This window comes from Amblyraja radiata, chromosome 37 (genome assembly GCF_010909765.2).
Source record: "Amblyraja radiata isolate CabotCenter1 chromosome 37, sAmbRad1.1.pri, whole genome shotgun sequence".
NCBI classification, from domain to species: Eukaryota; Metazoa; Chordata; class Chondrichthyes; order Rajiformes; family Rajidae; genus Amblyraja; species Amblyraja radiata.
This window is the reverse complement of record NC_045992.1, coordinates 18,269,493-18,297,491: the sequence shown is the minus strand read 5'-3', so window position 1 is coordinate 18,297,491 and position 27,999 is coordinate 18,269,493. Positions and strand designations below refer to the sequence as shown.

General features: G+C 48.0%; 5 non-coding genes across 5 annotated transcripts; 2 read left to right on the top strand and 3 right to left on the bottom strand.

The window, feature by feature from the left end:
* Positions 1-5,729: 5,729 nt before the first annotated feature.
* Positions 5,730-5,801, bottom strand: trnam-cau. Its single transcript has one exon. It is a non-coding gene; the product is annotated as a tRNA-Met (tRNA).
* Positions 5,802-10,942: 5,141 nt separating this feature from the next.
* trnak-cuu lies at positions 10,943-11,015 on the top strand. Its single transcript has one exon. It is a non-coding gene; the product is annotated as a tRNA-Lys (tRNA).
* A 7,665-nt stretch (positions 11,016-18,680) lies between these two features.
* trnam-cau lies at positions 18,681-18,752 on the bottom strand. The gene has a single exon. It is a non-coding gene; the product is annotated as a tRNA-Met (tRNA).
* Positions 18,753-23,130: 4,378 nt separating this feature from the next.
* trnak-cuu lies at positions 23,131-23,203 on the top strand. The gene has a single exon. It is a non-coding gene; the product is annotated as a tRNA-Lys (tRNA).
* A 3,539-nt stretch (positions 23,204-26,742) lies between these two features.
* Positions 26,743-26,814, bottom strand: trnad-guc. The gene has a single exon. It is a non-coding gene; the product is annotated as a tRNA-Asp (tRNA).
* Positions 26,815-27,999: the final 1,185 nt, after the last annotated feature.

The following is a 27,999-nucleotide window of genomic DNA, read 5'->3' as shown; positions in this document are numbered from 1 at the left end:
CACAAAAAGCTGAAGTAACACAGCGGGACAGGCAGCATCGCTGGAGAGAATTAATGGGTGACGTTTCGGATTGACACCCTTCTTCAGAGTAGATTACATTAATTTGGCATTATGTTAGACACTGATATTGTGGGCCGAAGGGCCTGTTTCTGAGCTCATGTACTGTATGTATAATGTTAATTCGGAATATTCAATAAACCGATCAATTCAGCAAAAGCACATTTGAAGCTGTCACCATTTATAAACAAAGATGTGCAAAATACGCCTTCGATTTCCAGTTAAGTTTAGAACCACGAAAATTTTCTCCCCGGTCTCCCGAGCGACAGGCGGGGATACTAACCACTATACTAACGAGGAACCGCCATATGCTTTTCCTTATGAAGCAGCATAATATATGTAGTTGGAAGGGGAGGGAGAAGGAAAAGGAGAAGGAGAGGTGGGTGCGAGTCGAAGCGGAAAGTGGGGAAAAGTGTTGTTTGTGGGTTAGTTACATAACGTTGCAGAAATTCATGTGAATAGCCTTAGATTTTCTTTGACCAAAAATCTGCAACTTTCAAACATTCACTTCTCACTGTTTGACTTTTGTGGTCTCGGCTTCTTCCGCGATCCGGCTTTCAGGAGCGGTGGTGGTGTTGGCTGCAGGGACTACTGGTTTCCAGAGGTCTAGTATGGGCATTGTGGGCCAAATGGATTCTTGGGGTGGCAGCTCAGTTCCTCAAGCCTGATGTGCTGGCAGCTCACTCACGGCTGGTCGGCTAGCAGTTGACTCACGGCTATTCCTTGAAATTCCATTTCAAACAGAGTGCAAGGCCACCAACCTCAAATCCATTTTCATACCATTTCAAGCAGGGTGCAAGGCCTCCAAATTCAAGTGCAGTTTAATACCTCTTCGAGCAGGGTGCAACGCCACAAAATTCAAGTGCAGTTTCATACCACTTCAGGCAGGGTGCAAGGCCACCAAATTCAGATGCAGTTTCATCCTACTTCAAGCAGGGTGAAACCACCATAAAAACCACCATAAAACCACACAAAACACCACACTCACAGTTCAATAGACATTCAGTGTGTTCAGTTGATTCTTGGCTCAGACAGAGTCGTGACCTCTTCGTCCCCATGCTTCCCGGAGCCACACCCACGCTTCCGGGTTTTATAACCCCTCTCCCTCCCACCGGAAAAGGAGTGGCCTTCATGGCGTGATTGACAGGAGAGAGATTCTCAACATTTTTTAAACACTAATAACACTTTTGTTTTTCATTGATGGGAAGAATCGTCTGCACATGATGAGCAGAGGGGGACTGAGTAAGATGGCCAAAAATCCCAGCCGTAAGTGGTAGCGTTTTATCTAAAATCAATATAGTGCAAACAGGAAGTTGTCAAGTTTAGACAAACAACCACTTGCAGGCAGTGCCTTTTCACTTCAACCCAAACACCCAAACAACCATTTGCAGGCAGTGGCTTTTCACTTCAACCCAAACCGCCCCAAACAACCATTTGCAGTCAATGCCTTTTCACTTCAACTCAAACCCCCCAAGCAACCATTTGCAGGCACTGCCTTTTTACTTCAACCTAAACCCCCAAAACAACCATTTGCAGGCAGTGCCTTTTTACTTCAAACCAACCATATTTTCATTTTCTAACCACATTAAGGGCACTCACAGTTGAGTAGACATGTGTTCAGTGTTATTCAGAGCTCAGAGAGACATGACCCCCTGGCTTCCTCCATCTTGCAGAGACTCAGTGAGGCACACCACTTCCTGGTTTTGTAGTCCCTCCCCCTCCCTCCAGCAGGGGCAGCAGAGATAATGGCAAATTATTCAAAAACATAAATATTACTCTCAGATTTTTCATCGATGAGAAAAATCCTCCGGTCCAGAAAGGCGGAGGGGGGTTCTGAGCGATGTGGGCAAAAATGACGGCCGTAGTTGGCGCCGTTCTCTGGGAAATCATACCACAGCGAGCCAAAAGCGATCAAGATCAGACTTTCAGTAATATAGATTGGTCAACGGCCGAGTACAACGGGGACCGTGGTGTCACCCACCGATTCTCCAATAAAACTCTTCAAGAGATGCAATGAGGCCAAGCCTTTTGTTGAAATAGGTATTTCCCCGAATGAAACGAAATATTGATGAAATAATGAAACCGGACCATCGGTACCGACTGGCTATCCACCGGCATACCCAGCAATTCTCCAACCGGGCACTGAGATCCACCCTGGTCGCGATGCGCCGGCACCAACAGGACCTCACATCGACACTCCCTGTACTTCAGACCTCACTAACCCAGACCTGCAACGGACCCCAGCTGTATTTCATCCGCCGGAATATCCACCTCTTTAATAAAAAATTCCTGGCCTACCTTAATTCCAACAAGGACCTTAAATTATCCCGGCTCCAGGCCGCTCCCGACGCCTACACTCCGCGACTCGACCGCCAGCAGACTCCTGGCCCCAACTCTGGCCCGCATCGCCTGCCCGAGTCCCGCGACGCATCTTGGCCACTAGGAGCGACTTCCATACTCACCGGGACGCCGCCTTCACCGACCTCCACATCGATGCCGCCGCCGACCCTCACCTGCCGACCGATGACGCCCAGCCTCGCAGCTTCTACGGTAACTTGGACTCCCTCCCCATCGCCGATTCCTCCGACATCGCCGCCCGACCCGGCCTACCCGACATGGCTGCCGAACCGGGGCTCTCTCAACATGGCCGCCGCTACGCACCCGATTCATCTCGCCGCCGACCCGCCGACCTTCCGCCCACCGGGACCACCCTCGCATCGCCCGCGGACCCCGACTCAACCACCACTGGACTCCGACCATCGGGTCGGTTGACCCGCGCCACTGGACTCCGACCATCGGGTCCGTTGACCCGCGCCACTCCACCCCCCTCCAGCAACCCACAGCCGTCGCCTTACCTGGAGCCTGGACTCTACACTGGGCCTGCAGCCTCCACGCTGCTTACTCCCACTCTCCTGCACTTAACTCCACCGGGTCCTAGCGCCCGTCTGCCCAGCCTTGCTAACCTCAGTGGCTGCTCCACTGACCCTCCCCCATCCCCCCCCAACTATGTCACACCCGCTCTTCCCCACCCACATTACAGCCCTCTCTCCCCCCCCCCCCACCCCCTGACCACCCACCACTCCTCCAACACCCACAACCCCCCCCCCCCCCCCCCCCCCCACACACACACACACACACATCGCCCCGTCCCCAGCCTACCCACCTGCCTTCCTCTGGCTCCAACTCCCACCCCTGCCGGGTGTTCACCATCGCCCCCGACCTCCCCCTCTCCCCCATCCAACGGTCTGTCCTCAGCAGAGGTCTTACCTTTGTCCCCCTCCGTCCCCATCTCAATGAGTTCCGCGCCCACCATGACTTGGAGCGCTTCTACCGTCGTCTCCGCCTCACAGCGCACTTCCATGGGAAGGAGTCCTCGCCCCCCAATGATGACCCCTTTTCCCGTCTCCAACGCACCCCCTCCTCGTGGAACCCCCCTCATAAAGTCCCGGCTCTGGAACTCTTCATTCAGAACTGCCGCCGCGACGTCAACCGCCTCAACTTCTCCACTCCCCTGTCTCACTCTAATCTTTCCCCCCACTGAACGCACTGCCATCGAATCACTCCGCAAAAACCCAGATTGGGTCATCAAACCAGCCGACAAGGGAGGTGCCGTGGTAGTCTGGCGCGCCGATCTCTACAAAGCTGAGGCCACGCGCCAACTCTCGGACACCTCCTCCTACTTACCCTTGGACCATGACCCCACTGACGAGCACCAGGCCACCATTTCTAGCACCATCACCGACTTCATCAATTCCCACGCCCTACCTGACCAAGCCTCCAACCTCATCGTTCCCCAGCCCCGCACGGCCCGTTTTTACCTTCTCCCCAAAATCCACAAACCCGGCTCTCCCGGCAGACCCATTGTCTCTGCGTGTTCGTGCCCCACCGAACTCATCTCCACATACCTTGACTCCATCCTATCCCCCTTGGTCAAATCCCTCCCCACCTATGTTCTAGACACCTCAGACACTCTCCACCGCCTCCACGCATTCCACTCTCTGGGCCCTCACCCCCTCATCTTCACCATGGATGTCCGGTCACTCTACACCTCCATCCCCCACCAGGATGGCCTCGGAGCCCTCCGGTTCTTCCTCGACCAGAGGAGCAACCTATACCCAGCCACTGACACTCTCCTCCGCTTAGCGGAGTTGGTCCTCACCCTCAACAACTTTACATTTGACTCCTCCCATTTCCTCCAAACACAAGGCGTAGCTATGGGCACACGCATGGGCCCCAGCTACGCCTGCCTCTTTGTCGGGTACGTTGAACAATCCTTGTTCGAGACGTACCAGGGCCCCATCCCCGACCCCTACCTCCGTTACATTGACGACTGCTTTGGTGCCACCTCCTGCACCTACACACAACTGACTGACTTCATCCACTTCACCACCAACTTCCATCCGGCACTCCAATACACCTGGACGATTTCCGACACTTCCCTACCATTCCTTGACCTCACCATCTCCATCGCAGGGGACAGACTCCTGACCGACATACATTACAAACCCACTGACTCACATGGCTATCTGGACTACACGTCTTCCCACCCTGCCCCCTGTAAAGACTCCATCCCCTACTCCCAATTCCTCCGCCTACGCCGCATCTGTTACCAGGATGAGACATTTCATACCAGGGCATCGGAAATGTCCTCGTTCTTCAGGGAACGGGGATTCCCCTCCGCCACCATAGATGAGGCTCACACCAGGGTCTCATCCATACCCCGTAACACTGCTCTCTCTCCCCATCCCCGCACACGCAACAAGGGCAGAGTCCCTCTGGTCCTCACCTTTCACCCCACCAGCCGGCAAATACAACACATAATCCTCCGCCATTTCCGTCACCTCCAACGAGACCCCACCACTCGCCACATCTTCCCATCTCCCCCCATGTCTGCCTTCCGCAAAGACCGCTCCCTCCGCAACTCCCTCGTCAATTCTTCCCTTCCCTCCCGCACCACCCCCTCCCCGGGCACTTTCCGTTGCAACCGCAAGAAATGCAACACCTGTCCCTTCACCTCCCCCCTCGACTCCATTCAAGGTCCCAAGCAGTCGTTCCAGGTGCGACAAAGGTTCACCTGTATCTTCTCCAACCTCATCTACTGCATCCGCTGCTCTAGATGTCAGCTGATTTACATCGGTGAGACCAAGCGTAGGTTGGGCGATCGTTTCGCCGAACACCTCCGCTCAGTCCGCAATAACCTACCTGACCTCCCGGTGGCTCAGCACTTCAACTCCCCCTCCCATTCCCAATCCGACCTCTGTCCTGGGTCTCCTCCATTGCCAGAGTGAGCAACAGCGGAAATTGGAGGAACAGCACCTCATATTCCGACTGGGGACCTTGCGTACTTATGGCATTAACATTGAATTCTCCCAATTTGGCTAGCCCTTGCTGTCTCCTCCCCTTCCTTAACCCTCTAGCTGTCTCCTCCCACCCTCCCATCCGCCCGCCCTCGGGGTCCGCCTCCCCCCCTTTTCCTTAGTTCGTCCCCCCCCCCCCCCCCATCAGTCTGAAGAAGGGTTTCGGACCGAAACGTCGCCTATTTCCTTCGCTCCATAGATGCTGCTGCACCCGCTGAGTTTCCCCAGCAATTTTGTGTACCTCCGAAACGAAATATATGTTGTGCACGCGTTTGAACGGACGGTTTTTTCTCAAAAGTATCCATGGATAGAGAATAGCAGAGGATGGTTTCGAACCATCGACCTCTGGGTTATGGGCCCAGCACGCTTCCGCTGCGCCACTCTGCTCTGACAGAAACATTCTTAGCGTGTGGGCTCCTTTGTGCTAATGTCGTTGTTTTTATCTCTCCCCTCACACCGTTTGCAGGCTTTGCTTTCTTTTCTCATGTTCACATCATCCATTTTTCTCCATCATTCTTTCTTCGTTTCTTACTCTCTGTCCCATCCGGTTGTTATGACTGTGCTGTCTGCCCCGCTCGGATACACCGTTCCAGAGGTTTTCGCAGTGAAATTATTTTAAATTATCTAAATTATAAATGCTGGATTGATGTAAGACATAACTTAATTCAATTAAACATTTTACATAGATTATATTACTCGAAAACCAAACTGTCAATTTAAAATCAAATTGAACCTCAATACAGAACTGATTATCTTCGGATCAATGGAAGACGGATGTAAGCTGACTGCGTTTCAAAAATGTCTACTTAGTTATGGCTTAATAACGGCAAAAAAACTTATACTTAAATTCTCAAAAATGCACCCACGCCGACGCTCAAAATGTGGATTTCAAACATGTCGGAAATGTTACATCTTGAAGATATGAGATTCGTCCTATCAGGCAAATTAGACGAATTCTTAAAGATTTGGTCCCCCTTTATCGATTTATTACAAGCATGTGGTACAACGCAACCTTAGAAATTAACTGTTTCAGAACCGGTTGAAGGGTGGGTAAAGATACGACGTAGGTGTATCCCTTTCAATTTCTCTTTTTTTTCTCCTTTTTTCTGCTCTATTCTTTTTTTTCTTATTTCATATCACCTTCTTGTTTCCTCTATCGGGCTATACCGCCTTATGGGTTCTTTCCCCCCCCCCCCCTATTTTTTCACGAATTAACAATATTACTACTATATATAATATTCTCTTTCTCTCTATTTCTTGCTTTTCTTACTCTTCTTTTTTACTATTAAACTTAAAATAAGTTGCACATGAAATGCAATATGTTATTCATCTTATATTATTGTACACTACCTAATAAAAATGTGGTTTTTTAAATAAATAAATAAATATATGAATATTGTAAATTTCCCTTTTCCTGCTGCTATTCCAGCAGCCCTGTTGCTGAATATTCTGTTTATCTCGCTCTGTGTCTCTCCCACATTAATTCGGTCCGATCTTCCGATCACACTTCAATCTAAATGCAGCGGCTAAAGAATCTGCCCGCTAAAGAGTGACGGCGATCAGCAAGACTGTTCTCCCGGCTGAGACTCGCCCGTTGCACCCCCGGAGATAGACACAAAATGAATTGAATGAATGTATTTTCTAAGCCATGTATGTAAACATACAAGGAATTCGCCTTGTTGCCTTGTTCGCAAGTAACAACCCGATATAAGTAGACAATTAAGAATAAAAGCTGGAGTAACTCAGCAGGACAGGCTGCATCTCTGGAGAGAAGGAATGGGTAACGTTTCGGGTCGAGTCTCTTATTCAGCTTGATGCCAGGGGAGAGGGAGATTAGCACAACAAAGTGGAGTAACTCAGTGGGACAGACAGCGTCTCTGGAGAGGAATGGGTGACGGATACAGTAGATCAAGTGAACCTCTGCCGCACCTGAAAAGACTGTCGGGGTCCTTGGACGGAATCGAGGTGGGGATGGGTGGGTGGTGGGTGGAGGGGGGGGGGGGGGGCATTGGGATTGGTGTTGAATCTCCTGCAGATTCAGGGGCAAGTTTCTGGGAAGGGGGAGGTTTGGGTGGGAAGCGTGTTAACCAGGGAGTTGCGGAGAAAACGGTATCGGCAGAAAGGGATGGAGATCGGACCAAGGAGTTGTGCAGGGAACGGCCTTTGCGAAAAAGGTAAAGGACGGAGATGGTTCTTCAGACTGCAAATCGGTTGGGAGGAGGGGAGGTGTCCCATACTCGGATAGGTGATATTTCCTTACTCAAGGAACGGTGGTTTTCCTCTTCTTTCATAGAGGAGAGCCTCACACCTCAGTTTCCTGTAGTTCTGCTCCTGCTTTCTGTTCGCCCAGACGCAACAAGGACAGTTCCCAAGATCCTCACATTTCACGCCACCAGACTCGCTTCCAACACATTATCCTCCGCCATTCCCGTCACCTCCTGAGGGATGCCAGCACTAATCAAATCTTCTCATCTCCACCCCTTTCCGCCTTCCCCAGGGACTGCTCCATCCACAGTTCACACATCTCTTCCCACCCACCTCAAGGTGGGGAGGAACCGAGTGGTCTTGCCTTCAGCGCCCTCGAGGTCGGCTGCGGGAGGTGCCCTTCGGGGGCACTATGGCTGAAGAGGACGGGTGTGGAGAGGGATACCGGACTACGGGACACCCGGAATGGAGGTGACCGCTACAACGGGCCGGGGTCGCCAGCTGCAGCAAAATGGCACCTCTTGTATTGGACTCAGAGGGTTGTTCTGTGTATAGAGTACTGACTAGGATGAGTATGCATATGTACGGGGATAGTCTTGCTGAGCTGCTGAAATAATCCATTGAACCATCCCCTTCCCATTCCATTCCCAGCAACCGTAGTAGATGCAACACGTGTTTCAATTCCTCCTCTCTTGACACCATCCAGGGACACAAGGCATAGGGGGAAATCGGTTTTGAAACAGGGGGGAGGGGGGTGGGGCTTGGACAGGGGGTCGGCAACCTCCGGCCCACGGAACGGATCCGGCCCGCAACTTAAATTCATCCGGCCCGCAGACGATTTTTTGTTTTCAATTCGTTTTCGTGAACTGGGAACTGCAGCCAGTTCCGGAGCACGCAGGCGACTTGGGAACTGCAGCCATTCCCGGGTCACGTAGGCGACCGGTGCGCTACAACCAGACCTGCCAGCCGACATGGGCGCCACTGCCAGTCACGGGGCACGCAGGAAACCTAGGCGCTAAAGCCGGACCTCGGGCAAGCGAGCTGACCTGGGCACTTCAGTCAGTCCGGGGGCAGGCGAGCCGAGCTGGGCGCTGCAGGTCCTTTGTCCCACCGTGTCCGCGCCGACCAGCAATCATCCCGGACACTAGCACCATCCGACACACTAGGGACAATGTACAATTTATCGAAGCACTTATCCTACAAACCTGCACGTCTTCGGAGTGTGGGGCAGGCGAGCCGACCTGGGGCTGACAGTAGCGTCCAGGTCACAAATCATGCGTGGGGGGGGGGGGGGGGGGTTTGATGGGTTTTCCAAAAGATGATGGGTTTTCTTTATCGTGAAATAAAACGGCAACGGCTGAGAGCGCTCAACTCCGTGACAGCTCTGTGGTTAGTGTTTCAAGTATTGTTTTCGGCAGACCCTCCAGTTGATACAAAGGTTCACATGTACCTCCACGAACCACATTAACTGCATCTGCTGTTCCTAATGTAGGCTTCTTTACATCGGTGAGACCAAACGTAGACTCGTAGAAAAACGTAGAAACGTAGAAAAATACGTGCAGGAGCAGGCTATTCGGCCCTTCGAGCCAGTACCGTCATTCTCTTTGATGATGCCTGGTCATCCAACATGAGTATCCCGTTCCCGCTTTTTCCCCACATTCCTTGATTCCTTTGGCGCAAAGAGCTAAATCTAACTTTCTCTTATAAACATCCAGTAATTTGGCCTCCACTGACTTCTGCGGCAGAGAAATCCACAGATTCACAACTCTCTGGGTGAAGATGTTTTCCCTCATCTCAGTCCACAATGGCCTACCCCTTATTCTTAAACTGTGGCCTCGGGATCTGGACTCCCCCAACATCGGGTACATTTCTCCTGCATCAACTAGAGACATGTTTAATTGAGTGCGGAGTCCACTGTAGTGCTTCAATAAAACTCACCGCGACGGACGTTCAGGTGCGAAGTTAGGAATGACTTCGATAAGGAATGTGTAGATGATATATCAGAGCTGTTTTAAGGCAACTGGTCCGTCCTCTCACCAGCTGTAGAGCGGTCATGACCTTTCATCTATCTCATTATAGACCTTTTTTCAACTATCTTTAATCGGACTTTACTAGACGTTATCTACCTTTATGTTTCGGCAATGGTATTTAAGACTTTAAAATTTAAATCAACGTTCATAGAAAGATAGAAACATAGAAAATAGGTGCAGGAGTAGGCAATTCGGCCCTTCGAGCCTGCACCGCCATTGAATATGATCATGGCTGATCATCCAACTCAGTATCCTGTACCTGCCTTCTCTCCATACCCCCTGAACCCTTTAGCCACAAGGGCCACATCTAACTCCCTCTTAAATATAGCCAATGAACTGGCCTCAACTACCTTCTGCGGGAGAGAATTCCACAGATTCACCACTCTCTGTGTGAAAAAAGTTTTCCTCATCTCGGTCCTAAAAGATTTCCCCTTTATCCTTAAACTGTGACCCCTTGTTCTGGACTTCCCCAACATCGGGAACAATCTTCCTGCATCTAGCCTGTCCAACCTCTTAAGAATTTTGTACGTGTCTATAAGATCCCCCCTCAATCTTCTAAATTCTAGCGAGTACAAACCGAGTCTATCCAGTCTTTCTTCATATGAAAGTCCTGACATCCCTGTAATCAGTCTGGTGAACCTTCTCTGTACTCCCTCTATGGCAAGAATGTATTTCCTCAGATTAGGAGACCAAAACTATGCGCAATACTCCAGGTGTGGTCTCACCAAGACCCTGTACAACTGCAGTAGAACCTCCCTGCTCCTATACTCAAATCCTTTTGCTATGATTGTATGATGTATGATTTATTCCAACGCTTTTGCTCGTGATGCAGCCGTCAGTGCCGCTCAATCAAGGTTCAACGTTAACCTCCGGTGTTCTTTCACGGTCTTACTGCCTGCATGTGACATTGAATTTCCAGCATGTACCACGGTTCCACTCAAATACCACAGACGTGTCGTCGGAAAATAAATTGTACGTGTAGCTCACCCTTCAGAACGGGGCGGTGTCGTGCATGGTACACGGCGGGATGTAGCTCACCCTTCAGAACGGGGCGGTGTCGTGCATGTTACACGGCGGGATGTAGCTCAGCTACATAAATGGGAAAGGAATGGACGATAACATTTAAACGGGGAAAGAGTGAGATGTTCCCCTTGGGCCGCATGAAAGTTTAATTAACGTCGCGTTTGTGATTATCTTCTACACCCGCAGACAAACATTCTTACCATAGGTAGATCCTTGGTGTTTTGAGACGATGATTCTCATGACATTTGACATTCAAATACTCAGAGCAATGCCCGGCTAGCTCAGTCGGTAGAGCATGAGACTCTTAATCTCAGGGTCGTGGGTTCGAGCCCCACGTTGGGCGACACTTTCTTTAACCATTATCAATAGCAAACATATGTCTAGCCATCGAATAGTTCAGGAATACTCTGCATTTTTGGGGATCTAAGTATTTTATACCTTTCAAACCCTTTGGCTACATTTATTGGAGACAATTAACTGCAAGATGTGTTTTCTTTATCGTGAAATAAAACGACAATGGCTGAGGGCGCCCAACCCACCAACCTGATCTCCCGGCGGTTCAGCGCTTCAATTGCCCCTCCCATTCTGAATACGACCTTTCTGTCGTGGGCCTCCGCCAATGCCAGAGTGATTGGAAGAATAGCACCTCATATTTCGCGTGGGTTGTTTACACCCCAGCGGAATGAACATTGACTTCTCCAATTTCAGATAGTCCTTGCTTTCTCCCTCGTTCCCCTCCCCTTCCCAGCTCTCCCACAAGCAGACTGGCTCCGTCTCTTCCTTTCATTTTCCCGCCCCCACATCAGTCTGAAGCAAAGATACTGGTCAGATTCTGAAGAAGGGTCTCGACCCGAAACGTCGCTAATCCTTCTCCCCATAGATTATGCCTTACCCGCTGTGTTTCTCCAGCATTTTTGTCTAATTTCGGTGACCAACAGGCAAAGGATAAGACTGTTGGGTAGTTTTGTAACATTGTTGGCGCCAACACGTGGAGACAGTTGCGTACTGCATAGGTTGTATGCAACACAAAGTATTTCCCTGCACCTGTACCCTAGGTACATTTGACAATAAAGTATCATTCATTTGTTCATTCATTCAATTCTGTAACTGATCTATATCTCACTTTGAACCTTGATACTCTTACACGCAATCTATGATCCCAGCAACCTTCGTGTCAACTGCAAACGTACGAACCAACCGACTACATTTATGTCCGAGTCATATATATATATATTATAAACAGCGGATCATAGATCCCTGTGAAACACTCTATTGTGATCAATCAAACCTGGTTAATGGTGTGATTTACGAATAAGACTGAAACGCAGGGGAATCCGATGTCCCCTGCCGTGACAGCTTCTTCCTAACACCCATCGGGCTATTAAACTCTGCAAAACACCAAATAACTATGATGTTATCTGAGTATTGTCTTTTCAGGTTTATTTCGCTACTCCATGTAAGCATTTTGCGTGCCATTGTATGTACATATGGCAATGGACAATAGACAATTGGTGCAGGAATATGCCATTCGTCCCTTCGAGCCAGTACCACCATTCAATGTGATCATGGCTGATCATCCCCAATCAGTACCCCATTCCTGCCTTATCTCCATATCGCTTAACCCCTTCTCCCTAAGAGCTTTATAGAACTCTCTCTTGAAAGCATCCAGAGAACCAGCCTCCATCGCCCTCTGAGGCGCAGCCTCACTGGGGCCCTGTACAACTGCAGCAGGACCTATTTGCTCCAATATTCAACTGCTCTTGTTGTGAAAGCCAACAGGCCATTCGCTTTCTTCACTGTCTGCTGTACCTGCATTCTAACTTTCAGTGACTGATGAACAAGGACCTCAGATCACTTCCCCTTTTCCCAACTTGACACCGTTTAGATAATAATCTAACGTCCTGTTTCGCCGTCAAAGTGTATAATCTCATATTTATCCACATTAAACTGCATCTGCTGTGCGCCTGCCCACACACACAACTTATCCAAGCGCCCTGCATCCTCATATCACCCTCCTCGCAGTTCACAATGCCACCCACCTGATAAGGGAGGGGCGATGATGTTAAGAGCCATTTATTGAAATCCGGTCCTGGGCCGTGATGGCCCGATGGCGAGGCAGTGAGACACGCTACCGGAGGGAGAATTCCATTCATCGGACACTTTAAACCTGACAGCGAAGTTTCTGTGCCAGTGATCTTAAGTGTCTGCATACTGACGATTACAAGGCCATTTGAAGGTACATGGCCAATCAAATCAATTATATCAAATGCATGCTGATCTTTACATTGAAATCAAAAGAGGTTAAAAATAGTTGAATTTATGCAGGCATTACAGGGCAGCTGGTAAATCATACTTATGGGTGCTGGCGATAGCGCGCTGGGAAGGAATCACCAGATGTAGAAGGGGTCCGTGGTGAACGTGCCAGACAGATATTTGAAAGCCGGCGTGTTGAGAGAGATGACAGCAATTATTGTGTGTAGGATGGAACTGCAGATGCTGGTTTACACCGAAGATGGCGAGATGGCGGCGCTGCCTTAGCAGCTGCGGCTCGCCTGCAGTCCGTCTTTTTTTTTTCTTTTTTGTGTTGTTCTTTTGTCCTGTTTGAGTTCATTTTTGGTTTATTGTGTATGTGTGTGGGTGGGGGGGAGTAAACATGGGTTTGGTCTCTTATTTCGGGGGGATGCGACTTCTCTTGTCGTATCCCCAGTCTCCGTCTCCGCCTGCGCCGAGGCCTAATAGTGGAGCTGGCGGCCTCGGAGCTGCGGCAGTGGCGACCCGACCCCGGAGCGGGCAGCGGCAGTGGCGACCCGACCCCGGAGCTGGCAGCGGCAGTGGCGAGCCGACCCCGGGGCTGGCAGCGGCAGTGGCGACCCGACCCCGGAGCGGGCAGCGGCAGTGGCGACCCGACCCCGGTGCGGGCAGCGGCAGTGGCGACCCGACCACGGAGCGGGCAGCGGCAGTGGCGACCCGACCCCGGTGCGGGCAGCGACTGCGGCAGCAGCCACCAGACCTCGGAGCGGGCAGCGGCAGCGGCAGCAGCGATCCGATCTCGGAGGACCGGCCGCGGGCCCGGTGGACGACATCGTCGGGAGCTCGCAGGTTGGTGACCTGTTCTGCGGAGCTCCCGCGACAACAGCTGAGTCCTCTGGACTGGAGGGCCGCAGCTTCGGCGGCTTCGACCACCCCGGGCCGCGGAGCTGAACCGGCCCGTTCGCGGAGCTTGCATTCAGCTGCGGGACTGACATTACTTACAATCGCCCGGCGGGGTCACAACATCCGAAGCCTGGATCGCCTCGGCGCAGAGGGAAAATAAGAAGGAAAGAGACAAAAACTTAAGACTTTTGCCTTCCATCACAGTGAGGAGTATTCAACTCACTGTGGTGGATGTTAATTTGTGTTTTTTGTGTGTGTTTTTGCCATTTTTTACTATATGTAGGACTGCAAGGCAACAAAATTTCGTTCAGACCACAAGGTCTGAATGACAATAAACGCTACTTTACTTTACTTTACGTTTAAGAGAGACACAAAATGCTGGAGTAACTCAGCGGGCCCGGTAGCATCTCTCGAACAAAATGAATAAGCGAAGTTTCGGATCGAGACCGTACTTCAAACTGAGATTCAGGGATGTGAGTAACTAGAGGTATGAAAAGTTACGGGACAAAGCAGAGATTATTCTGATGACCAAAGAGCCCACAATGGTCCATTGTTGACTGAGGAAGAGGTGAAAACGAAGGGATAAGAACAGTGAAACTATCAAAACGACTGGGGTGGGGGAGAGACGGGGGGAGAGAGGGAATGCAAGGGTTACCTGAAATTAGAGACATCAACTATCATACTTGCTGTGACCTTAGGAATTACTTTAGATTTATTTAAGATGCTTCATCATTAGAGCAGAGGTTCCCAACGTTTTTCGTCCCGTTTACCCCTGTCAACTTTTCGTAAGTAAATTTACCCTCACCCTGATTTGTTCATTAATTGAGTTTACACATCTACCATCCTAAAGCAACCGACAAAGGGGAAAATTTAAAATACTGTTTTAACATTAATACTTTAAGTTACAGAATCAACAAATTTACCCCCGGGGGTCACTTCCCACCAGAGTATCATGGTCAGAGGGGTCTCACGGTTCTCCAAGCCAGGATGTCACGATGCAGCCATTCTTCAGAGTAGATTACATTCATTTGGCATTATGTTAGACACTGATATGGTGGGCCGAAGGGCCTGTTTCTGAGCTCATGTACTGTATGTATTATGTTAATTCGGAATATTCAATAAACCTATCAATTCAGCAAAAGTATATTTGAAGCTGTCACCATTTATAAACAAAGATGTGGAAAATGCGCCTTGAATTCCAGTTAAGTTTAGAACCACGAAAATTTTCTCCCCATCGGGGAATCAAACCCCGGTCCCTCGCGTGACAGGCGGGGTTACTAGCCACTATACTAACGAGGAACCGCCAAATGCTTTTCCTTATGAAGCAGCATAATATATGTAGTGGGAAGGGGAGGGAGAAGGAAAAGGAGAAGGAGAGGTGGATGCGAGTCGAAGAGGAAAGTGGGGAAAAGTGTTGTTTGTGGGTTAGTTACATAACGTTGCAGAATTTCATGTGAATAGCCTTAGATTTTCTTTGACCAAAAATCTGCAACTTTCAAACATTCACTTCTCACTGTTTGACTTTTGTGGTCTCGGCTTCTTCCGCGATCCGGTTACTTATTCAAGTACATGCTCGTTCTTTATTATTTAATAAAGAGGCGCTTTCATTTACTAAACGCATGTGGCCGGAACTGCGAGTCGTATTCTGTATTTGCTATCACAAGCAGCAGCGGGACTATGCTCGAGTCACAGACTCACTGCACTGGAGACGGTTCCGTTCCCCACTCGCCGATGGAATAGTGTGGCCTGCCTTATGTCTGGTTTACACCGAGTGCCGAAGATAGACACAAAAAGCTGGAGTAACTCAGCGGCACAGGCAGCATCTCTGGAGAGATGGAATGGGTGACTGAATGGGGAAGTCTGAAGAATGTTCTCGACCCGAAGCGTCACCCATTTCTTCTCTCCAGGGATACTGCCTGCCCCAATGAGTTATTGCAGCTTTTTGGGTCTATCTTCGGTTTAAACCAGCATCTGTAGTTGCTTCTTACACCCAGTGTCGTCATAGACTTCCTCCAGAACAAAAACCCTTCGGCCCACTATTTTCATGTCGACCAGATATTGCCTATCTACGCGCATCCCATTTCCCACCACCTGTCCCGTAGACTACCACCCTACAATGATTAACAGAGATACCCCCCTTGTTCTACCCGTTCCCCGCTCCCCCACTCTCTCTCTGCTACTGAACATGAACGTGTTTATCTCTGTATCAAAGTTCCAATGAAGAACACAGGAGCTGAACCATTGGCTCCACCATTTCTTGTTCTATACCATGGGGAGATGTTATGAGGAGAAAGCAGGAGAATGGGGTTTGGAGTGAGAGATAGACCAGCCGTGATTGAATGGCGAAGTAGACTTGATGTGCCGATGGCCTAATTCTACGCCCATCACTTATGACCAGAAAGCAGCTTCATGCAGCAGAGAATATTATGAATTAACTAGACTAAGTGGGACCCGTTGGGTTCCATGTTCACACGGGAGGGCTGGTCTCCCGACGCAATATTCCACCTCTCCACCAATTCCAATATTGGTGGCCAGTGGGAGGGGGGGTGGGGGGGCTTTCAGGAGCGGTGGTGTTGTTGGCTGCAGGGACTACTGGTTTCCAGAGGGCTAGTATGGACATTGTGGGCCAAATGGTTTCTTGGGGTGGCAGCTCAGTTCCTCAAGCCTGATGTGCTGGCAGCTCACTCACAGTTGGTCGGCTGGCAGTTGACTCACGGCTATTCCTTGAAATTCCATTTCAAACAGAGCGCAAGGCCACCAACTTCAAATCCATTTTCATACCATTTCAAACAGAGTGCAAGGGCACCAACTTCAAATCCATTTTCATACCATTTCAAGCAGGGTGCAAGGCCACCAAATTCAGGTTCGGTTTCCTACCACTTCAAGCAGGGTGCAAGGCCATCGAATTAAAGTGCAGTTTCCAACGGGTGCAAGGCTACCAAATTCAAGGGCAGTTTCATACCATTTCAACCAGGGTGCAAGGCCACCACATTCAAATGCAGTTTCATACTACTTCAACCAGGGTGAAACCGCCATAAAAACCACCATACAACCACACAAAACACCACACTCACAGTTCAATAGACATTCAGTGTGTTCAGTTGATTCTCGGCTCAGACAGAGTCGTGACCTCTGCCTCCCCATGCTTCCCTGAGCCACGCCCACGCTTCCGGGTTTTATAAACCCTCTCCCTCCCACCTTCATGGCGTGATTGATAGGAGAGAGATTCTCTAAAAAATTTAAACACTAATAACACTTTTGTTTTTCATTGATGGGAAGAATCATCTGCACCTGATGAGCAGAGGGGGGCTGTGTCAGAACTGAACGTGGAGGAGGACACAAATGCAGGCTCAGACACAGGGCAGATCAGTCTTCGGCGTTTAATCGGTCCAAGTCAGTACACAGGTAGGCAAAACAGAGGCAACAGTACCATATAGGAGCAGGCAAGAAACAGTGGTCGAAAATACAGGCAAAGGTCGAGATCACAAGGTCACAAGATTTCGAGAGCTGGAACGAGGTGATACCAAGTAGCATACACCACGAACTGGCAATGGGAACTAAAACACAAAAGGCTTAAATACAGACTAGCAGGGGATAACGAGACACAGGTGAAACACATCAGGGCGTGGCCAACAATCACATGAGGGTAAACGACCTGACAGGAAATGGGACCTGAAACAAGAGGAGATGTGATACACCAAAATAAAACAAGAATGCAAACTCTAATACTAAAAACCAATAAGAAACAGAAACTAGATCAAACGCGAGACCTGACAGGCTGAGTAAGATGGCCAAAAATCCCAGCCGTAAGTGGTAGCGTTTTATCTAAAATCAATATAGTGAAAACAGGAAGTTGTCAAGTTTAGACAAACAACCATTTGCAGGCAGTACCTTTTCACTTCAACCCAAACCCCCCAAACAACCATTTGCAGGCAGTGCCTTTTCAGTTCAACCCAAACACCGCAAACAACCATTTGCAGGCAGTGCCTTTTCACTTCAACCCAAACCCCCCCCAAACAACCATTTGCAGGCAATGCCTTTTCACTTTAACCCAAACCCCCCAAGCAACCATTTGCAGGTAATGCCTTTTCACTTTAACCCAAACCCCCCAAGCAACCATTTGCAGGTACTGCTTTTCCACTTCAACCCAAAAACCACAAGCAACCATTTGCAGGCAATGCCTTTTCACTTCAATCCAAACCACCCAAACAACCATTTGCAGGCAGTGCCTTTTCACTTCAACCTAAACCCCCAAAACAACCATTTGCAGGCAGTGCCTTTTTACTTCAAACCAACCATATTTTCATTTTCTAACCACATTAATGGCACTCACAGTTGAGTAGACATGTGTTCAGTGTTATTCAGAGCTCAGAGAGACGTGACCCCCTGGCTTCCTCCATCTTGCAGAGACTCAGTGAGGCACACCACTTCCTGGATTTGTGGTCCCTCCCCCTCCCTCCAGCAGGGGCAGCAGAGAGAATGGAAAATTATTCAAAAACATTAATATATCTCAGATTTTTCATCGATAAGAAAAATCCTCCGGACCAGGAAGGCGGAAGGGGGTTCTGAGCGATGTGGGCAAAAATGACGGCCGTAGGTGGCGCTGTTCTCTCAGGAAATCATACCACAGCGAGCCAAAAGCGATCAAGATCAGACTTTCAGTAATATAGATTGGTCAACGGCCGAGCACAACGGGGACCGTGGTGTCACCCACCGATTCTCCAATAAAATTCTTCAAATGATGCAATGAGGCCAAGCCTTTTGTTGAAATAGGTATTTCCCCGAATGAAACGAAATATATGTTGTGCACGCGTGTGAACGGACGGTATTTTCTCAAAAGTAACCATTGATAGAATAGCAGAGGATGGTTTCGATCCATCGACCTCTGGGTTATGGGCCCAGCACGCTTCCGCTGCGCCACTCTGCTCCGACAGAAACATTCTTAGCGTGTGTGCTCCTTTGTGCTAATGTCGTTGTTTTTATCTCTCACCTCATACCGTTTGCTGGCGTTCCTTTCTTTTCTCACGTACCCACTTCTATCGTACATTTTTCTCCATCTTTCTTTCTTCATTTCTTACTCTCTGCCCCATCCGGTTGTTATGACTGTGCTGTCTGTCCCGCTCGGATACACCGTTCCAGAGGTTTTCGCAGTGAAATTATTTTAAATTATCTAAATTATAAACGCTCGATTAATGTAAGACATAACTTAATTCAATTAAAATTTTTACATAGATTATATTACTCGAAAACCAAACTGTCAATTAAAATAAAATTGAACCTCAATACATAACTTATTATCTTCGGATCAATGGAAGACGGATGTAAGCTGACTGCGTTTCAAAAATGTCTACTTATTTATGGCTTAATAACGGCAAAAAAACTTATACTTAAATTCTCAAAAATGCACCCACGCCGACGCTCAAAATGTGGACTTCAAACATGCCGGAAATGTTACATCTTGAGGATATGAGATTCGTCCTATCAGGCAAATCAGTCGAATTCTTAAAGATTTGGTCCCCCTTTATCGATTTATTACAAGCATGTGGTACAACGCAACCTTAGAAATTAACTGTCTCAGAACCGGTTTAAGGGTGGGTAAAGATACGAAGTAGGTATATCCCTTTCAATTTCTCCTTTTTTTCTCTTTTTTTCTTCTCTATTCTTTTTTTTCTTATTTCATATCACCTTCTTGTTTCCTCTATCGGGCTATACCGCCTTATGGGTTCTTTTCCCCCCCTATTTTTTCACGAATTAACAATATTACTACTATATATAATATTGTCTTTCTCTCTATTTCTTGCTTTTCTTTCTCTTCTTTTTTACTATTTAATTTAAAATAAGTTGCACATGAAATGCAATATGTTAGTCATCATATTATTGTACACAACCTAATAAAAATGTTTTTTTAAATAAATAAATAAATATATGAATATTGTAAATTACCCTTTTCCTGCTGCTATTACAGCAGCCCTGTTGCTGAATATTCTGTTTATCTCGCTCTGTGTCTCTCCCACATTCATTCGGTCCGATCTTCCGATCACACTTCAATCTAAATGCAGCGGCTAAAGAATCTGCCCGCTAAAGAGTGACGGCGATCAGCAAGACTGTTCTCCCGGCTGAGACTCGCCCGTTGCACCCCCGGAGATAGACACAAAATGAATTGAATGAATGAATTTTCTAAGCCATGTATGTAAACATACAAGGAATTCGCCTTGTTGCCTTGTTCGCAAGTAACAACCCGATATAAGTAGACAATTAAGAATAAATGCTGGAGTAACTCAGCAGGACAGGCTGCATTTCTGGAGAGAAGGAATGGGTGACTTTTCGGGTCGAGTCTCTTATTCAGCTTGATGCCAGAGGAGAGGGAGTTTAGCACAACAAAGTGGAGTAACTCAGTGGGACAGACAGCGTCTCTGGAGAGGAATGGGTGACGGATACAGTAGATCAAGGGAACCTCTGCCGCACCTGAAAAGACTGTCGGGGTCCTTGGACGGAATCGAGGTGGGGGTGGGTGGGTGGGTGGGGGGGCATTGGGATTGGTGTTGCATCTCCTGCAGATTCAGGGGCAAGTTACTGGGAAGGGGGAGGTTTGGGTGTGAAGCGTGTTCACCAGGGAGTTGCGGAGAAAACGGTATCTGCAGAAAGGGATGGAGATCGGACCAAGGAGTTGTGCAGGGAACGGTGTTTGCGAAAACGGTAAAGGATGGAGATGTTTCACCTCAGTCTCCCGTAGTTCTGCTCTTACTTTCTGTTCACCCAGACGCAACAAGGACAGTTCCCCTGATCCTCACATTTCACGCCACCAGACTCGCTTCCAACACATTATCCTCCGACATTCCCGTCACCTCCTGAGGGATGCCACCACTAATCACATCTTCTCATCTCCACCCCTTTCCGCCTTCCCCAGGGAATGCTCCATCCACAGTTCACACATTTCACCTCAAGGTGGGGAGGAACCGAGTGGTCTTACCTTCAGCACCCTCGAGGTCGGCTGCGGGAGGTGCCCTTCGGGGAACTATGGCTCAAGAGGACGGGTGTGAAGAGGGATACCGGATTACGGGACACCCGGAATGGAGGTGACGGCTACAACGGGACTGTGTCACCAGCTGCAGCAAAATGGCACCTCTTGTATTGGACTCAGTGGGTTGTTCTGTGTATAGAGTACTGACTAGGATGAGTATGCATATGTACGGGGATAGTCTTGCTGAGCTGCATGAAATAATCCATTGAACCATCCCCTTCCCATTCCATTCCCAGCAACCCCCCCCCCCCCCTCCCCCCTCCCCACGGATTAACTGGAGGATGGGTTTTCTTTATCGTGAAATAAAACGGCAACGGCTGAGAGCGCTCAACTCCGTGACAGCTCTGTGGTTAGTGTTTCAAGTATTGTTTTCGGCAGACCCTCCAGGTGAGACAAAGGTTCACATGTACCTCCACGAACCACATTAACTGCATCTGCTGTTCCTAATGTGGGCTTCTTTACATCGGTGAGACCAAACGTAGACTCGTAGAAAAACGTAGAAACGTAGAAATATACGTGCAGGAGTAGGCTATTCGGCCCTTCGAGCCAGTACCGTAATTCTCTTTGATGATGCCTGATCATCCAACATGAGTATCCCGTTCCCGCTTTTTCCCCACATTCCTTGATTCCTTTGGCGCAAAGAGCTAAATCTAACTTTCTCTTGTAAACATCCAGTAATTTGGCCTCCACTGCCTTCTGTGGCAGAGAAATCCACAGATTCACAACTCTCTGGGTGAAGATGTTTTCCCTCATCTCAGTCCACAATGGCCTACCCCGTATTCTTAAACTGTGGCCCCGGGTTCTGGACTCCCCTAACATCGGGTACATTTTTCCTGCATCAACTAGAGACATGTTTAATTGAGTGCGGAGTCCACTGTAGTGCTTCAATAAAACTCACCGCGACGGACGTTCAGGTGCGAAGTTAGGAATGACTTCGATAAGGAATGTGTAGATGATATATCAGAGCTGTTTTAAGGCAACTGGTCCGTCCTCTCATCAGCTGTAGAGCGGTCATGACCTTTCATCTATCTCATTGTAGACCTTCTTTCAACTGTCTTTAATCGGACTTTACTAGACGTTATCTACCTTTAAGTTTCGGCAATGGTATTTAAGAATTTAAAATTTAAATCAACGTTCATAGAAAGATAGAAACATAGAAAATAGGTGCAGGAGTAGGCAATTCGGACCTTCGAGCCTGCACCGCCATTCAATATGATCATGGCTGATCATCCAACTCAGTATCCTGTACCTGCCTTCTCTCCATACCCCCTGATCCCTTTAGCCACAAGGGCCACATCTAACTCCCTCTTAAATATAGCCAATGAACTGGCCTCAACTACCTTCTGCGGGAGAGAATTCCACAGATTCACCACTCTCTGTGTGAAAAAAAGTTTTCCTCATCTCGGTCCTAAAAAATTTCCCCTTTATCCTTAAACTGTGACCCCTTGTTCTGGACTTCCCCAACATCGGGAACAATCTTCCTGCATCTAGCCTGTCCAACCCCTTAAGAATTTTGTACGTTTCTATAAGATCCCCCCTCAATCTTCTAAATTCTAGCGAGTACAAACCGAGTCTATCCAGTCTTTCTTCATATGAAAGTCCTGACATCCGATGAATCAGTCTGGTGAACCTTCTCTGTACTCCCTCTATGGCAAGAATGTCTTTCCTCAGATTAGGAGACCAAAACTGTACGCAATACTCCGGGTGTGGTCTCACCAAGACCCTGTACAACTGCAGTAGAACCTCCCTGCTCCTATACTCAAATCCTTTTGCTATGATGGTATGATGTATGATTTATTCCAACGATTTTGCTCGTGATGCAGCCGTCAGTGCCGCTCAATCAAGGTTCAACGTTAACCTCCGGTGTTCTTTGACGGTCTTACTGCCTGCATGTGACATTGAATTTCCAGCATGTACCCCGGTTCCACTCAAATACCACAGACGTGTCGTCGGAAAATAAATTGTCCGTGCAGTTCACCCTTCAGAACGGGGCGGTGTCGTGCATGGTACACGGCGGGATGTAGCTCACCCTTCAGAACAGGGCGGTGTCGTGCATGGTACACGGCGGGATGTAGCTCAGTTACATAAATGGGAAAGGAATGGACGATAACATTTATACGGGGAAAGAGTGAGATGTTCCCCTTGGGCCGCATGAAAGTTTAATTAACGTCGCGTTTGTGATTATCTTCTACACCCGCAGACAAACATTCTTACCAGAGGTAGATCCTTGGTGTTTTGAGACGATGATTCTCATGACATTTGACATTCAAATACTCAGAGCAATGCCCGGCTAGTTCAGTCGGTAGTCCATGAGACTCTTAATCTCAGGGTCGTGGGTTCGAGCCCCACGTTGGGCGACACTTTCTTTAACCGTTATCAATAGCAAACATATGTCTAGCCAGCGAATAGTTCAGGAATACTCTGCATTTTTGGGGATCTAAGTATTTTATACATTTCAAACCCTTTGGCTACATTTATTGGAGACAATTAACTGCAAGATGTGTTTTCTTTATCGTGAAATAAAACGACAATGGCTGAGGGCGCCCAACCCACCAACCTGATCTCCCGGCGGTTCAGCGCTTCAATTGCCCCTCCCATTCTGAATCCGACCTTTCTGTCGTGGGCCTCCGCCAATGCCAGAGTGATTGGAAGAACAGCACCTCATATTTCGCTTGGGTAGTTTACACCCCAGCGGTATGAACATTGACTTCTCCAATTTCAGATAGTCCTTGCTTTCTCCCTCGTTCCCCTCCCCTTCCCAGCTCTCCCACAAGCCGACTGTCTCCGTCTCTTTCTTTCATTTTCCCGCCCCCACATCAGTCTGAAGCAAAGATACTGGTCAGATTCTGAAGAAGGGTCTCGACCCGAAACGTCGCTAATCCTTCTCTGCATAGATTCTGCCTCACCCGCTGTGTTTCTCCAGGATTTTTGTCTAATTTCGGTGACCAACAGGCAAAGGATAAGACTGTTGGGTAGTTTTGTAACATTGTCGGCGCCAACACGTGAAGACAATTGCGTACTGCATAGGTTGTACGCAACACAAAGTATTTCCCTGCACTGTACCCTAGGTACATTTGACAATAAAGTATCATTCATTCGTTCATTCATTCAATTCCGTAACTGATCTATATCTCACTGTGAACCTTGATACTCTTACACGCAATCTATGATCCCAGCAACCTTCGTGTCAACTGCAAACGTACGAACCAACCGTCTACATTTATGTCCGAGTCATATATATATATATATTATAAACAGCGGATCATAGATCCCTGTGAAACACTCTATTGTGATCAATCAAACCTGGTTAATGGTGTGGTTTACGAATAACACTGAAACGCAGGGGAATCCGATGTCCCCTACCGTGACAGCTTCTTCCTAACACCCATCAGTCTATCAAACTCTGCAAAACACCAAATAACTATGATGTTATCTGAGTATTGTCTTTTCAAGTTATTACGCTACTCCAAGTAAGCATTTTGCGTGCCATTGTATGTACATATGGCAATGGACAATAGACAATAGGTGCAGGATTAGGCCATTCCGCCCTTCGAGCCAGTACCACCATTCAATGTGATCATGGCTGATCATCCCCAATGAGTACCCCATTCCTGCCTTCTCTCCATATCGCTTAACTCCTTCTCCCTAAGAGCTTTATAGAACTCTCTTTTGAAAGCATCCAGAGAACCAGCCGCCATCGCCCTCTGAGGCAGAGAATTCCACAAACTCACAACTATGCTTTGTGAAAATGTTTTTCCTCATTTTCGTTCTAAATGGCTTACCAATTATTCTTAAAATATGGCTCCTGTGTCTGGATTCATCCAACATTGGGAACATGTTTCCTGCCACTAGCGTGTCTAACCCCTTAATAATCTTATATGTTTCAATAAGATCTCCACTAATCCTTCTAAATTCCAAAGTACAAACAAGCCCAGCCGCTCGCATCTATCAACATATGACAGTCCCGCCGTCCCGGCATTTAACCTGGTTAAACTACGCTGCACTCCCTCAATAGCATGGATAGGCATTAGACAATAGACAATAGGTGCATGAGTAGGCCATTCGGCCATTCGAGCCAGCACCGCCTTTCAATGTGATCAAGTTTGGAGACCAAAACTGCATACAATATTCCAGGCGAGGTCTCACTGGGGCCCTGTACAACTGCAGAAGGACCTATTTGCTCCAATACTCAACTCTTGTTATGAAAGCCAACTTTCCTCACTGTCTGCTGTACCTGCATGCTAACTTTCAGTGACTGACGAACAAGGACCTCAGATCACTTCCCCTTTTTCCAACTTGACACCGTTTAGATAATAATCTAACGTCCTGTTTCCGCCATCAAAGTGAATAACCTCATATTTATCCACATTAAACTGCATATGCTGTGCGCCTGCCCACACACACAACTTGTCCAAGCGCCCTGCATCCTCATATCACCCTCCTCGCAGTTCACAATGCCATCCAGCTGATAAGGGAGTGGGCGATGATGTTAAGAGCCATTTATTGAATTCCGGTCCTGGGCCGTGATGGCCCGATGGCGAGGCAGTGAGACACGCTACCGGAGGGAGAATTCCATTCATCGGACACTTTACACCGGGCAGCGAGGTTTCTGTGCCAGTGATCTTAAGTGTCTGCATACTGACGATTACAAGGCCATTTGAAGGTGCATGGCCAATCAAATCAATTATATCAAATGCATGCGGATCTTTACATTGAAATCAAAAGAGGTTAAAAGTAGTCGAATTTATGCAGGCATTACAGGGCAGCTGGTAAATCATACTTATGGGTTCGGGCGATAGCACGCTGGGAAGGAATCACCAGATGTAGAAGGGGTGAACGTGACAGACATATATTTGAAAGCCCGGTGCTGAGAGAGATGACAGCAATTATTGTGTGTAGGATGGAACTGCAGATGCTGGTTTACACCGAAGAGAGACACAAAATGCTGGAGTAACTCAGCGGGCCCGATAGCATCTCTGGAACAAAATGAATAGGCGACGTTTCGGATCGAGACCGTACTTCAAACTGAGATTCAGGGATGTGAGTAATTTGACAAAGTTACGGGACAAAGCAGAGATTACTCTGATGACCAAAGAGCCCACAATGGTCCATTGTTGACTGAGGAAGAGGTGAAAACGAAGGGATAAGAACAGTGAAACTATCAAAACGACTGGGGTGGGGGAGGGACGGGGGGATAGAGGGAATGCAAGGGTTACCTGAAATTAGAGACATCAACTATCATACTTGCTGTGTTCTTAGGAATTACTTTAGATTTATTTAAGATGTTTCATTATTAGAGCAGGGGTTCCAAACGTAAATTTTGAGAGATATAGAAAGGGTAGTCTGAGAATCTTTATCCCAGGGTGGAAATCTCAATCACGTGAGGCCATAGCTTTAACGTGAGAGCGGTAAAGGAGATGTGTGGGATGGAGAGAGGCGGGTGCCTTGAATGCGCTGCTAGGAGTGGTGGAGGAAGCAGATACGTTAGTGTCATTTAAGAATATTTCAAAAATGCACTGTATAAAATTGGATTGGGGCGGATAGAGATCATAGGTGGGCAAGTAAATTAGATTAAAGATGAGTAAAGATGATAGACACAAAAAGCTGAAGTAACACAGCGGGACAGGCTGCATCGCTGGAGAGAATTAATGGGACGTTTCGGATTGACACCCTTCTTCAGAGTAGATTACATTAATTTGGCATTATGTTAGACACTGATATTGTGGGCCGAAGGGCCTGTTTCTGAGCTCATGTACTGTATGTATAATGTTCATTCGGAATATTCAATAAATCGATCAATTCAGCAAAAGCATATTTGAAGCTGTCACCATTTATAAACAAAGATGTGCAAAATACGCCTTCGATTTCCAGTTAAGTTTAGAACCACGAAAATGTTCTCCCCATCGGGGAATTGAACCCCGGTCTCCCGCGTGACAGGCGGGGATACTAACCACTATACTAATGAGGAACCGCCATATGCCTTTCCTTATGAAGCAGCATAATATATGTAGTTGGAAGGGGAGGGAGAAGGAAAAGGAGAAGGAGACGTGGATGCGAGTCGAAGCGGAAAGTGGGGAAAAGTGTTGTTTGTGGGTTAGTTACATAACGTTTCCGAATGTTATGTGAATAGCCTTAGATTTTCTTTGACCAAAAATCTGCAACTTTCAAACATTCACTTCTCACTGTTTGACTTTTGTGGTCTCGGCTTCTTCCGCGATCCGGCTTTCAGGAGCGGTGGTGTTGTTGGCTGCAGGGACTTCTGGTTTCCAGAGGGCTAGTATGGACATTGTGGGACAAATGGATTCTTGGGGTGGCAGCTCAGTTCCTCAAGCCTGATGTGCTGGCAGCTCACTCACGGCTGGTCGGCTGGCAGTTGATTCACGGCTATTCCTTGAAATTCCATTTCAAACAGAGTGCAAGGCCACCAACCTCAAATCCATTTTCATACCATTTCAAGCAGGGTGCAAGGCCACCAAATTCAAGTGCAGTTTAATACCTCTTCGAGCAGGGTGCAACGCCACAAAATTCAAATGCAGTTTCATACCACTTCAAGCAGGGTGCAAGGCCACCAAATTCAGATGCAGTTTCATCCTACTTCAAGCAGGGTGAAACCACCATGAAAACCACCATAAAACTATACAAAACACCACACTCGCAGTTCAATAGACATTCAGTGTGTTCAGTTGATTCTTGGCTCAGACAGAGTCGTGACCTCTGCCTCCCCATGCTTCCCGGAACCACACCCACGCTTCCGGGTTTTATAACCCCTCTGCCTCCCACCGGAAAAGGAGTGGTCTTCATGGCGTGATTGACAGGAGAGAGATTCTCAACATTTTTTAAACACTAATAACACTTTTGTTTTTCATTGATGGGAAGAATCATCTGCACCTGATGAGCAGAGGGGGACTAAGATGGCCAAAAATCCCAGCCGTAAGTGGTAGCGTTTTATCTAAAATCAATATAGTGCAAACAGGAAGTTGTCAAGTTTAGACAAACAACCATTTGCAGGCAGTGCCTTTTCACTTCAACCCAAACCCCCCAAACAACCATTTGCAGGCAGTGCCTTTTCACTTCAACCCAAACACCCCAAACAACCATTTGCAGTCAATGCCTTTTCACTTCAACTCAAACCCCCCAAGCAACCATTTGCAGG